Raw genomic sequence first — 11,193 nt, 5'->3', positions numbered from 1 at the left:
AGAGAGAGAGAGAGTGAGCGGAGAGAGAGAGAGAGAGAGAAAGAGATAGTGAGAAGAGAAAGAGGAGAGAGGAGAGGAAAAAAGAGAAAGAAAGAGAGAAAAAAAGAGAGAAGAGAGAGAGAGAGAGAGAAGAGAGAGAGAGAGAGAGAGAGAAGAGAGAGAGAGAGAGAGAGAGAGAGAGAGGAGAGAGAGAGAGAGAGAGAGAGAGAGAGAGAGAGAGAGAGAGAGAGAGAGAGAGAGAGAGAGAGAGAGAGAGAGAGAGAGAGAGAGAGAGAGAGAGGGAGGGAGGGAGGGAGGGATACGTGTGATGATTGAGAGTTTCACACAACCTAACCTTTTGCTGGTCCTTCCTTGTCTTCCTGTTTAATGAATTGGAATCCAATGGCTGTCGTACACTTTCGGAGTTAACAGATACAGTGATTTGTCTCTTGATAGCCAGTACCTAACAACTAGCCTGCCTAAAATTTCATCCGCATTGGCGAGAAAATAACGGACGTCCCAGTTAGCCTAACTGTGCAACGAGATTGTTTACTGACAAACAGTTTATGCTCTAATGTAATATATTGAATGCACTCTTATAATATGTGCATGTGTATAACACATTACCCTGACATGCATCTGGAAATGAATTTCTGGTTTACTCTCTTGTGTATGAAATATAAACTAGACATATTTTCTAAAATTCAAATACTTCATAACGACTGACCGTTAATAAGTACCTAGATTGGCTGTTTCCATTAACGCGCTTAATTATAACAGACTAATAGAGAGCACATGTGAATAGTCAGAATCTAAACTTGAATTTCTTAAAAGATGATATATAAAACAATAAATATACACAGATGCATACAAAACAAAATACACACATTTGCCATTAATATCCAATAATTATACTATGTCAGATTTATATGTAAGGAAATATAAAAAAATTAAAGTATGTCCATTTTTATCAATCATTCTTTACCTACGCATGTACAAGTATGCAAGACAGCACGTGTGTGTGTGTGTGTGTGTGTGTGTGTGTGTGTGTGTGTGTGTGTGTGTGTGTGTGTGTGTGTGTGTGTGTGTGTGTGTGTGTGTGTGTGTGTTTTAAGTCTCTGGACGGTCACTTGAGTAAAATAATAAAACAATAACGTCACAGTGCAATCGATCGGTAAGAATTATCCTATGTCCGATTCTCACATGACGACCTGTCCATTTTTTGTCTTACTGATGAAAAACAACACTAACAACGGAACAGTGCAATCCATGACAATAATTATTCCATGTCCGAATTTCACACGAGGACGTGTCCAGTTTTGGTTTAAACAACATCCTCACAGTGCAGTTCATCGGGTATAATCATTTCATGTCCCATTCTTACACGAGGACGTGTCCATTTTTAAAGATTACTGTGCATAAATATACAGTATACAAGGCAGTTAAGTTCACTTAAGTAAGATAATAAAACAATGTCACAGTGCAATCAGTCAGCAATAATTATGCAGTGTCCGATTTTCACATTAGGACATATGTAAGCGACACGTGAGTTTGGGAGCACCGCGTGAGCGAGACGAGAGATGGACTTGGGTGGGTCAGTGCTTGCTGGTTTATTCTTGAAGACAGATATGAGACCCCCCAAGATATGAGTTCCCCTCGAGGGCGGATGTTTATCCCTGTGCGAAAAGAGAAAGCCGGGCGACATCTGCGTCCTGCCCAAGGAGAAGGGCAGCTGCTTGGACGGGGGTGTGAAGTGTACACCCGGTCTTGCTACGTATTGTTGACAACATATCCATTTTTAAAGGACATGTATGTTTTATAAAGGTCATGTCCAAGTTTTAATGGACATGTCCATTTTCTAATGGTCATGTCCATTTTTTAAAAAATAATATTTGTGTATAAATGTACAGTATACAAGACAGCATGTATGCAATGTGATTTAAAAATCTATGGAAGTCCATTTAAGTAAAACAATAAAACAACGTCACAGTGCAATCAGTCAGCAGTAATTATACCATGTCCGATTTTCACATTAGAACATTTGAACATGTGCTTATTTTTTTTGTCCATTTCATTTTTTAAAGAACATGGTCATGTTTAATGGACATACCATTCTTTAAAGGGTATGTCCATTTTTTTAAAGATCAGGTCCATTTTTTAAAGGACATGTCCTTTTTTTAATTACTCTTTATGTACACATGTACAATAGAGAAGGAGAGAGTGACATTCCTGGGGCTAAAGTTTCCTGTTCTCACAAAATACTCTATCGGTGTAAGGGAATTGTCTTTTCTCGAGACCAAATGAGGTATTCTGAGGAGAAATCGTTAGAGAAACTAGAGACTTTTAATGTAGTGGCAGTAAAACGGATTGGAACAGTCGACACCAGCTCTCCTTAACCTAACCTAACTTTTGAAATGTTAATCTTTCCAGAATCAGTTAAGCTAGTATGGTACCACCTTAAGGTAAAGCCATACGTGCCCAACCTTATGCGGTGCTTCCAATGCTAGGGTTATGGACATGGAGCCAGCTCTCTCTCTCTCTCTCTCTCTCTCTCTCTCTCTCTCTCTCTCTCTCTCTCTCTCTCTCTCTCTCTCTCTCTCTCTCTCTCTCTCTCTCTCTCTCTCTCTCTCTCCCTCTCTCTCTCTCTCTCTCTCCTCTCTCTCTCTCGCCCTCTCTCTCTCGCCCTCTCTCTCTCGCCCTCTCTCTCTCGCCCTTTTCTCCTTCGGGTCCGTCGCCATGGCACTGTAAGATCCAGGGGGCGGGAGGGGGACACAAACACACGTTCGTCTTAACAGTCGTCTATTCAGTGGAGATGAGCCCCCTTATATACGAGGGATTTTGACATCAAATTTGTAAAGACATATTTTGAGATACACCACGCAACAGCGGGGTGTACCAACTTAATAAAAGTAAATACAATGCAAAACTCAATCTAAAAATAGGAAAAAACAATAGAATTAAGAAAACGCAACAAAAAATACAAATGTTTATGGTAAAAATTTCAACATTGCAGAGAATAAAATGAACGTACAAAATGCATGAATTAAAAAAACAAAAATATTCAAAATGGTGACAAACATATAAAATAACTCACAATTGCCCTTAAAAATTAATGAAAAACTGCAAAAAAAATATAATTCACAAGGGACAAAACGAAAAATAAGATCTTCGCTAATGCCAATAAGACTAAAATTGATACAAATAAAAAAGAAGTGACTAAAATCCTTATAAACAAAACAATTGAAACTTGCATATTCTCATAAAAAGGAAGAAGCAGAGCGGCATATATTTTTTTTAAATGCATCGCTTTCTAAAGTGCCCAACAGCAAAATGTAAGCATAATATTTTAACTTAAAACCGACTTGATAACAAATTTCATCGGTATAGAAAATCATTTCAATTTACAAAAAAGGCATCACAGAAAGGACAAATAAAATAGGGAAAGGTATGGCGAAGTGTCAGATGACCCGTCTGCCCTGGCTCTTCCGGGAACCTATAGATTTTCCGTGGCCAGATAAAAGGGCAGGATAAAGGAAAAAGATGGGCCATAGGCTCGTAGGAATACAGGGTAAAATATCTAGAACAAGAGAACAGCCGAGAAAGAAAAGGTGAAAGATAAAGTGAATATAAAAGGATAGATGGTGGGGGGTAGTTTTGTAGAACAGTACAGACATAGAAAAGACCAAGAAGTTTCAGAGGAAAAGTATATAGCAGCAAGAATAAGGGAATAGAGAAGAGTAAAAGGAGAGAATGTGTAAAAGGAACTAAAAGAAGGCAAAAGTTGGAGTAGACAAAGCTAGGCCAGGGGAAAGGGGAGTAGGCAAAGTACAGAGGAGGGAGGAGAGAGTGAGAGAAAAATAGAGAGGAGGGAGGAGAGAGTGAAAGAAAAACAGAGAAGGGGAAGAGTGAGTGAGAGAAAAACAGAGAGGGGGAGAGGAGTGAGTGAGAGAGAAAACACAGAGAAGTGAGAAGTAAGAGAAAGAGAGATGGAGAGAATGGAATGGGATAGAAAGAGAGATGGAGAGAATGGAATGGGATAGAAGGAAGGAAAAGGAGGACAAGGGACCAAGGAGTGGGAGAGAGGTAAGGAGGAGGACGGGGGGGGGGGGGGCAGAAGAAGAGAGGCCTGGAAGCCTCTCAATCATTGTAGCCATCACTTCTCCAGGTAGTAGAACGCACATCGCAGATGGATCAGTCGATCATGTAACCCACATTGCAGACGCCGGCTTTGCAGCAAGGAATTCCACAATATCCATGAGGGTAACAGAAAACCCCTCATTACTACAGGCAGAGACAATTGCGATCATGGAAGCCCTAGCCCACACGTCCCTGAGGGAAAGGCACATCGTCATACCTACAGATTCCAGGGCAGCCATTGACTGTCTACAGCACAGCATGCCCAATGACAACATTTACCTCCTGACCACTGTGCTTATCTAAGCTCAGAGAATTCTTGCTCGGGGTAAAAGAATAATCATAAACTGGATGCTCAGCCAGACAGACATCAGAGGGAATAAGATTGTTGACAGACTAGCTGACATTGGCAGGGGCATGCCCCCAAATGTCATGATCATTAAACCAAGCCGAAAAGACGCAGCTCCAACGCCATAGCACTTGCCATTCTTCTGCAACTTCACAGAGAAGAAACGAGAACCTTCCCTTCGGCCAGATGGTACTCAGATGCCACAGGCTGTAAGCCACTGGAAGTCTCTGAGACACTCAATAGAGGTGCCAAAGTCATTCTTCACAGAATCGGACTGTGCATGGCAACTCACAGAAACAATTGACTATGCAGACAGGTGTTGCACGCATTGTGGGGAGCCGAACACCAACAACAGAGTTGTGAGCGCACAATTTCTGAGACAGGGACCACCCACCACAACCGCCAGGCTGGTATAAAAGATTATGCCGCATGATTACAACGTGACGGCAGGAGCGCCTGCTGGCAACCCGGGCACAACGGTAAGCACTGAGTGCCAGAGAATCAGTTGAGCCAGCCATGAATAAATGACACACACCGGCCCATATATAAGGACGGCCTCGGCGAAGCTAGACTTCGCAAATCTCAAAAGAAAGAAAGAAGGCTGTTCATCTTCGCATGACCGTCAAAGCTAACTCAGTGGCTTGTTTTGGTTCTGAAAAGTGATGTTTGAATGTATACAAGGACTGAAGCTTTATGGGAATTACCTTCAAGAATGGGAAGCGACAGTGCTGGAATCTTTCTGAGGCCGGTCTTCATTTTGGGGCAGACGAGAACGGTCACGTTGTAGGTGCGCCTCAGGCCCCACAGTGTGGCGTATTCCCCCATTAAATTCCCCAGGCGATCCTTCGGCTGGCACGTGAGCACAGGCAAGGGGTAGCCGTGCCAGCTGAAGTTCGCATACCTCACTCTCCTGCTGGGCGGTATCGAGGTAACGGGCGCCGTGTTCGTGTTCAGTACCGAGGTGACGGGCGCTAAGTCTGACCTATAGTCCTGATAATATATTCAGAATGATATATGAAGCGGTACAGGTGTGCTCGATCTCGACAAGGCAATCTGTGTAACATCTGGCGTCAATTCGCATTTGTCATTTCTGTGCGCGTTGACACACATATATATGTGGTGTGTGTGTGTGTGTACATACATGCACATATATCTACATATATATGTATATATACATATATATGTGTATATATGTATAAATTATATATATATATAAATATATATATATACATATATACATATATTTATATGTATATATGTACATATATATTTATATATATGTATACATATATATTCTAGTCTTCAGGTGTGTGTGTGTGTGTGTGTGTGTGTGTGTGTGTGTGTGTGTGTGTGTGTGTGTGTGTGTGTGTGTGTGTGTGTGTGTGTGTGTGTGTGTGTGTGTGGTCGCGTGTGTGTGTGTGTGTGTGTGTGCACACACACACACACACGACTAGGTCTTTTTTCCTCTTTTCCTCTTTCGCATACGTCTGGCAGCCCGAGGAGGGGGCGCCCTGTCGCAGGTCTCACAGGCCAGAAGGAGTCGGCTCTGGAACGGCGACAAGAACGTGTGAGTTACTAGGTTAAGTATCAGAAAAATCAAACTAGATAATCAGTAGGCAATCGTGAATCTGAGAACCAATGCAAGCTAATTATCGGGAAAGCCTATTTGTTTAACAAGCCGGTCTTTGCAAAAGATCTTTTAGACATGGCAAATCCTTCAGTTATGGCTGCGGTGCGGACTCTGAAGTACAGGAGGCAGGGGCTCTAAACCATGTGCAGAGATTTGCTTCAGATCAAAACCTTCGTCTGCGCGCTGATACTGGCTTCCGGCGGCTACTTGTTTCTGAACGGTGAGAAAAAATGGCGAGTGAAATTCCATGCGTATTTCTTTGTCTTTATCCCTATATCCTCTATATTCGTGCCTGGATATATGCATGTGTACGTACATGGGCATTCATAGATAGAGAGAGAAATAAGGAAGACAGAATATGTGTGTAAATATATGTCTATATTTTTAAACACACACACACACACACACACACACACACACACACACACACACACACACACACACACACACATACATACATACATACATACATACATACATACATACATATACATATAAATATATATATATATATGTGTGTGTGTGTGTGTGTGTGTGTGTGTGTGTGTGTGTGTGTGTGTGTGTGTGTGTGTGTGTGTGTGTGTGGATAGATCGTAAGATATAGATATAAATATATACATATATATATTTATATATATGTATATTTGTGTGTGTGTGTTCATGAATATGTGTGCATACATACATACATACATTCATACATACATACATGCATACATACATACATACATACATACATACATATATATATAAATAAATAAATAAATATATACATACATACATATATATATAAATAAATATATATATATATGCACAAGAATATAATGAGCAATTACCGATCGACTGGCGAAGCCCATATATATTATTCATAGAGAATTGTAGAATGCTTCCTCGCCTCCATGTGCGACTGACGGCCATAACAGAAGCCTAAGCCTCTTCAGCGGAAGCGCAGTCTGTCTTTTCTTGCCTCTTTCTCTTCTATCGCCTCTACGTGATAGAAGAGGCGATATCCCTGTGCTTCTCCCCCTTGCCTCAATATTGTGTTTCCTCGTGTTGGCAGACATGCTTCGCTTGCGGGTGGCAGTTTACCCAGTAGCTGACGGGCTGACGGCGCCGGCGCTCCGCCCGAGCGAGGTGAGGACCTTTATGTCGCCTTCGTCGAGCTTTTCTTGGGGCACTCACAGCGCGGTCCTGTGCGGAGATGGCTTCTCGTAGGAGAGTTAATATGTGTATAGTTCCAATTACTCTATTCGCACTGCTAGGCCTATCCGTTTAAAACAACATAATACAAAACCGAGCATTTAGTGAGTTTTATCGTTTAGATCCATAACACGTACATACATGTTACACATGTATGTATGTCTATAGATATGTATTTAAATATGTACGTATATATTATATATATATATATATATATATATATATATATATATATATATATATATATATATTACATTATATACATGCACATATACAGTATGTGCGCGCACACACACACACACACACACACACACACACACACACACACACACACACACACACACACACACACACACACACACACACACACACACACACACACACATATATGTGTGTGTGTGTGTGTGTGTGTGTGTGTGTGTGTGTGTGTGTGTGTGTGTGTGTGTGTGTGTGTGTGTGTGTGTGTGTGTGTGTGTTTGTACATATATGTTTATATACATGCATACATACGTACATGTGTATATACGTATGTATGTATGTAGATATGCATATGTGTGTATGTATATATAGATGAATAGATAGATAGATAGAGATATAGATATAAATAAGTATATACATATATGTTAGTGTGTGTGTGTGTGTGTGTGTGTGTGTGTGTGTGTGTGTGTGTGTGTGTGTGTGTGTGTGTGTGTGTGTGTGTGTGTGTGTGTGTGTTATGTATGGCAGTGGTAGCGTTTTCGCTATTCCTTACACAGAGGGGGCAGCTTATAAACACAACAAACAGACAGCCATAATTTGACTGAAGTCACAAAAATCTGTCACAACAAACCCAAAATTATTGAAAAATCAGTGCAAGTGCACACACCAATCGCCGCATGCGAGTGCGTGGGTGCATCCATGCACAAGCGCATCGCCCGCGCGCGTATGTGATCACGCGCGCTGATTTTTCAATAATTTTTGGTTTGGTGTGACAGATTTTTGTGACTTCAGTCAAATTATGGCTGTCTGTTTATTGTGTTATTATTATTGTTTTATTATTATTGTTATTATTATTATTATTATTATTATTATTATTATTATTATTATTATTATTATTATTATTATTATTATTATTATTATTATCACACACATACACATATATATACATATGCATGCGTGTGATGTATATATATACTATGTGCTGTGTGGTGCAGCGGTAGCGATCTCGTCTAAAATTCTTGCTGACCTGCGTTCAAATCTCTCGCCGCCAGTGGATGGTAACCCCAGCCATTCCTTGCACACAGGAGATAACTTAGAAGCAAAATGAAACAGACAGAATGTCACACCAAGAACATCCATTGAAACAAAATGAATTCAAACTAAATTATTATCATTATTATTACTACATGATCGGTATGTATATACATACATACTGAGCATATAGTGAGCTGTGTCAGCAGACACAAATGACCTGATGCGAATTGACGTCAGATGTTATACAAATTCCTTGTCGAGAGCGAGCACACCTATGCCGCTTCATATATCATTCTGAATATATTATCAGGACGAAAAGTCAGACTTGGCGCCCGTCACCCCGGTACCGCACACGAACGCGGCGCCCGTCACCCCGGTACCGCACACGAACGCGGCGCCCGTCACCCCGGTACCGCACACGAACGCGGCGCCCGTTATCTTGATACCGCCCAGCAGGAGAGTGAGGTTCGCGAACCTCAGCTGGCACGGCTACTCCTTGCCTGTGCTCACGTGCCAGCCGAAGGGTCGCCTGGGGAATCTAATGGGGGAATACGCCACACTGTGGGGCTTGAGGCGCACCTACAACGTGACCGTTCTCGTCAGCCCCAAGATGAAGAAAGGTCTCAGAATGTTTTCAGCACTGTCGCTTCCCACCCTTGAAGGTAATCCCCATTCAGCTTGAATCCTCGCACACTTGGTTAACAACAGACCTTCCATGTATTTCACATCCACACATCACTTCAAAACCGGTCATGCGAAGGTGATCAGCCTCATATCTTTACGAGTCTTGCGGAATATCTATATTACTTTTGGCTAATCATGTGTCTTGTATTGCTCCGTGGCTCCCGCAGCTCCTCGCAGAGCGCCAGGCCCTTCACCACATGAGCGCCCGCAAACAGAGTGGCGGAGGGTGGGCAGGAGCGGCGGCTCCCTCTACAACTTCTCGCTGGTGGAGGCGGCGTCTGCCGGCCTGCTCGGCCCGCACCACTTCCAGATCCAAAGTAAGGGTGTCAGTGTGCATGTGTGTGCATGATGTCTGTCAGTGTGTCTTTCATTACCAATGTATGTTGTATGTATTTGTATGTATATGTCCGTGTGTTTTCTTGTGTGTTTGTATTTTCATGGTTGAATGTTTGTATCTGCGAATTTCCATATGTGCGATTCTTCTTTTTTTTGTATATCTGCATATTATATATCTGCAAGATCGAGTTGAGTGGCGAAGGATGGTGGAGAGGTCCACGGCTGCTCAAACATTAGCATACCGTTATTGATGATGAGTTCCATGTGCGCATCGTTTGTTTGTGTGTCTGACGACGAGTTACGGCTGCTGCTCCCCTGTTGCAGACAGTCCTTTCGAGATGCAGCTCTTCGGTCGGTTCAAGGACGACCTTAGGAGGGAATTCGCCTTCCCCAAGGGGATCCGAGACCAGGTAATATGCGTGTGCACGCACGCACGCACACACCACACACACACACACACACACACACACACACACACACACACACACACACACACACACACACACACACACACACACACACACACACATACACACATACACACATACACACACACCCACACACACACGTACGTACGTACGTATATATATATATATATATATATATATATATATATATATATATATATATACATATAATATATATATATATATATATATATATATATATATATATTTATTTTTTTTTTTTTTTTTTTTTTTTTTTTTTTTTTTTTTTTTTTTTTACGGTAGGTTCATGTTTGAGCCGCCGTGGTCACAGCATGATACTTAATTGTAGTATTCATGTTGTGATGCTCTTGGAGTGAGTACGTGGTAGGGTCCCCAGTTCCTTTCCACGGAGAGTGCCGGTGTCACCTTTTTAGGAAATCATTCTCTCTATTTTATCCGGGCTTGGGACCAGCACTGATTTGGGCTGGTTTGCCCATCCATGGTATTGAGACTGAAGCATGCTTTTGGGTTCGTGTCTCTTATTGCTGTATACGCTCCTCCGATGTATGTAAACTTGATGTGAAAGAGGCGTTCTACGCCAAACTCGCATTTGTGGCAGACAGTTGCCTCCAGCGAGATATTCGCTTTGTTCTGGGCGACTTCAATGCGGTATCCGGCTGTGACCAAGCTGGCTATGAGATGCCTGTCGGCCCCCATGGCTCGGGAGCTGATCCCAGCAGCGAGAATAGCCTCCTTCTCCAGGACTTTGCTCGATCCCTGAAAATGAGTATCTCTGGCTCCTGGTACCAGTGCTCCAACCTGCATTGCTGGACGTGGTACAGCGATACAGGTACAGTGGCCAAGGAGATTGACCACATTCTTGTTAGCCCGCGATGGAGGATCCTCCAGAACTGCAGGGGTCTGTGACACTGACCATAGGCTGGTTGTGGCTACCCTGCAGGTCCACTTCAAAATTCCCTGTCCCTCCAGTGGCCACCCTAAGGTGTTTCACCAGACAGACTAAGGGAGTGTGACCGTGGGTTCACCATTGCAGTTTCTGACCGATTCACAGAACTCGACAACCTGACGGACCCAGTTGCTCTGTGGAAGCTCTTCAGGCGCATAACACTCAAAGCAGCCCAGGAGTCCATTGGCGTACGCCCGAGGGCAAGGCAGAATTCCATCTCCCTGGAGACATTAGAAGCCACTGAAGTATGTCGCAT

The 11,193-nt window shown here is 42.5% G+C and overlaps 1 protein-coding gene across 1 annotated transcript in view; it reads right to left on the bottom strand.

Annotated features, from left to right (window-relative positions):
- LOC119574709 (galactoside alpha-(1,2)-fucosyltransferase 2-like) overlaps positions 1-11,193 on the bottom strand; it is a gene marked incomplete at its 5' end in the record, with an annotated part of 56,700 nt that overhangs the window by 30,106 nt on the left and 15,401 nt on the right.

Source organism: Penaeus monodon, chromosome 6 (genome assembly GCF_015228065.2).
Source record: "Penaeus monodon isolate SGIC_2016 chromosome 6, NSTDA_Pmon_1, whole genome shotgun sequence".
Classification (NCBI taxonomy): Eukaryota; Metazoa; Arthropoda; class Malacostraca; order Decapoda; family Penaeidae; genus Penaeus; species Penaeus monodon.
This window is presented reverse-complemented; position numbering and strand designations above follow the sequence as displayed.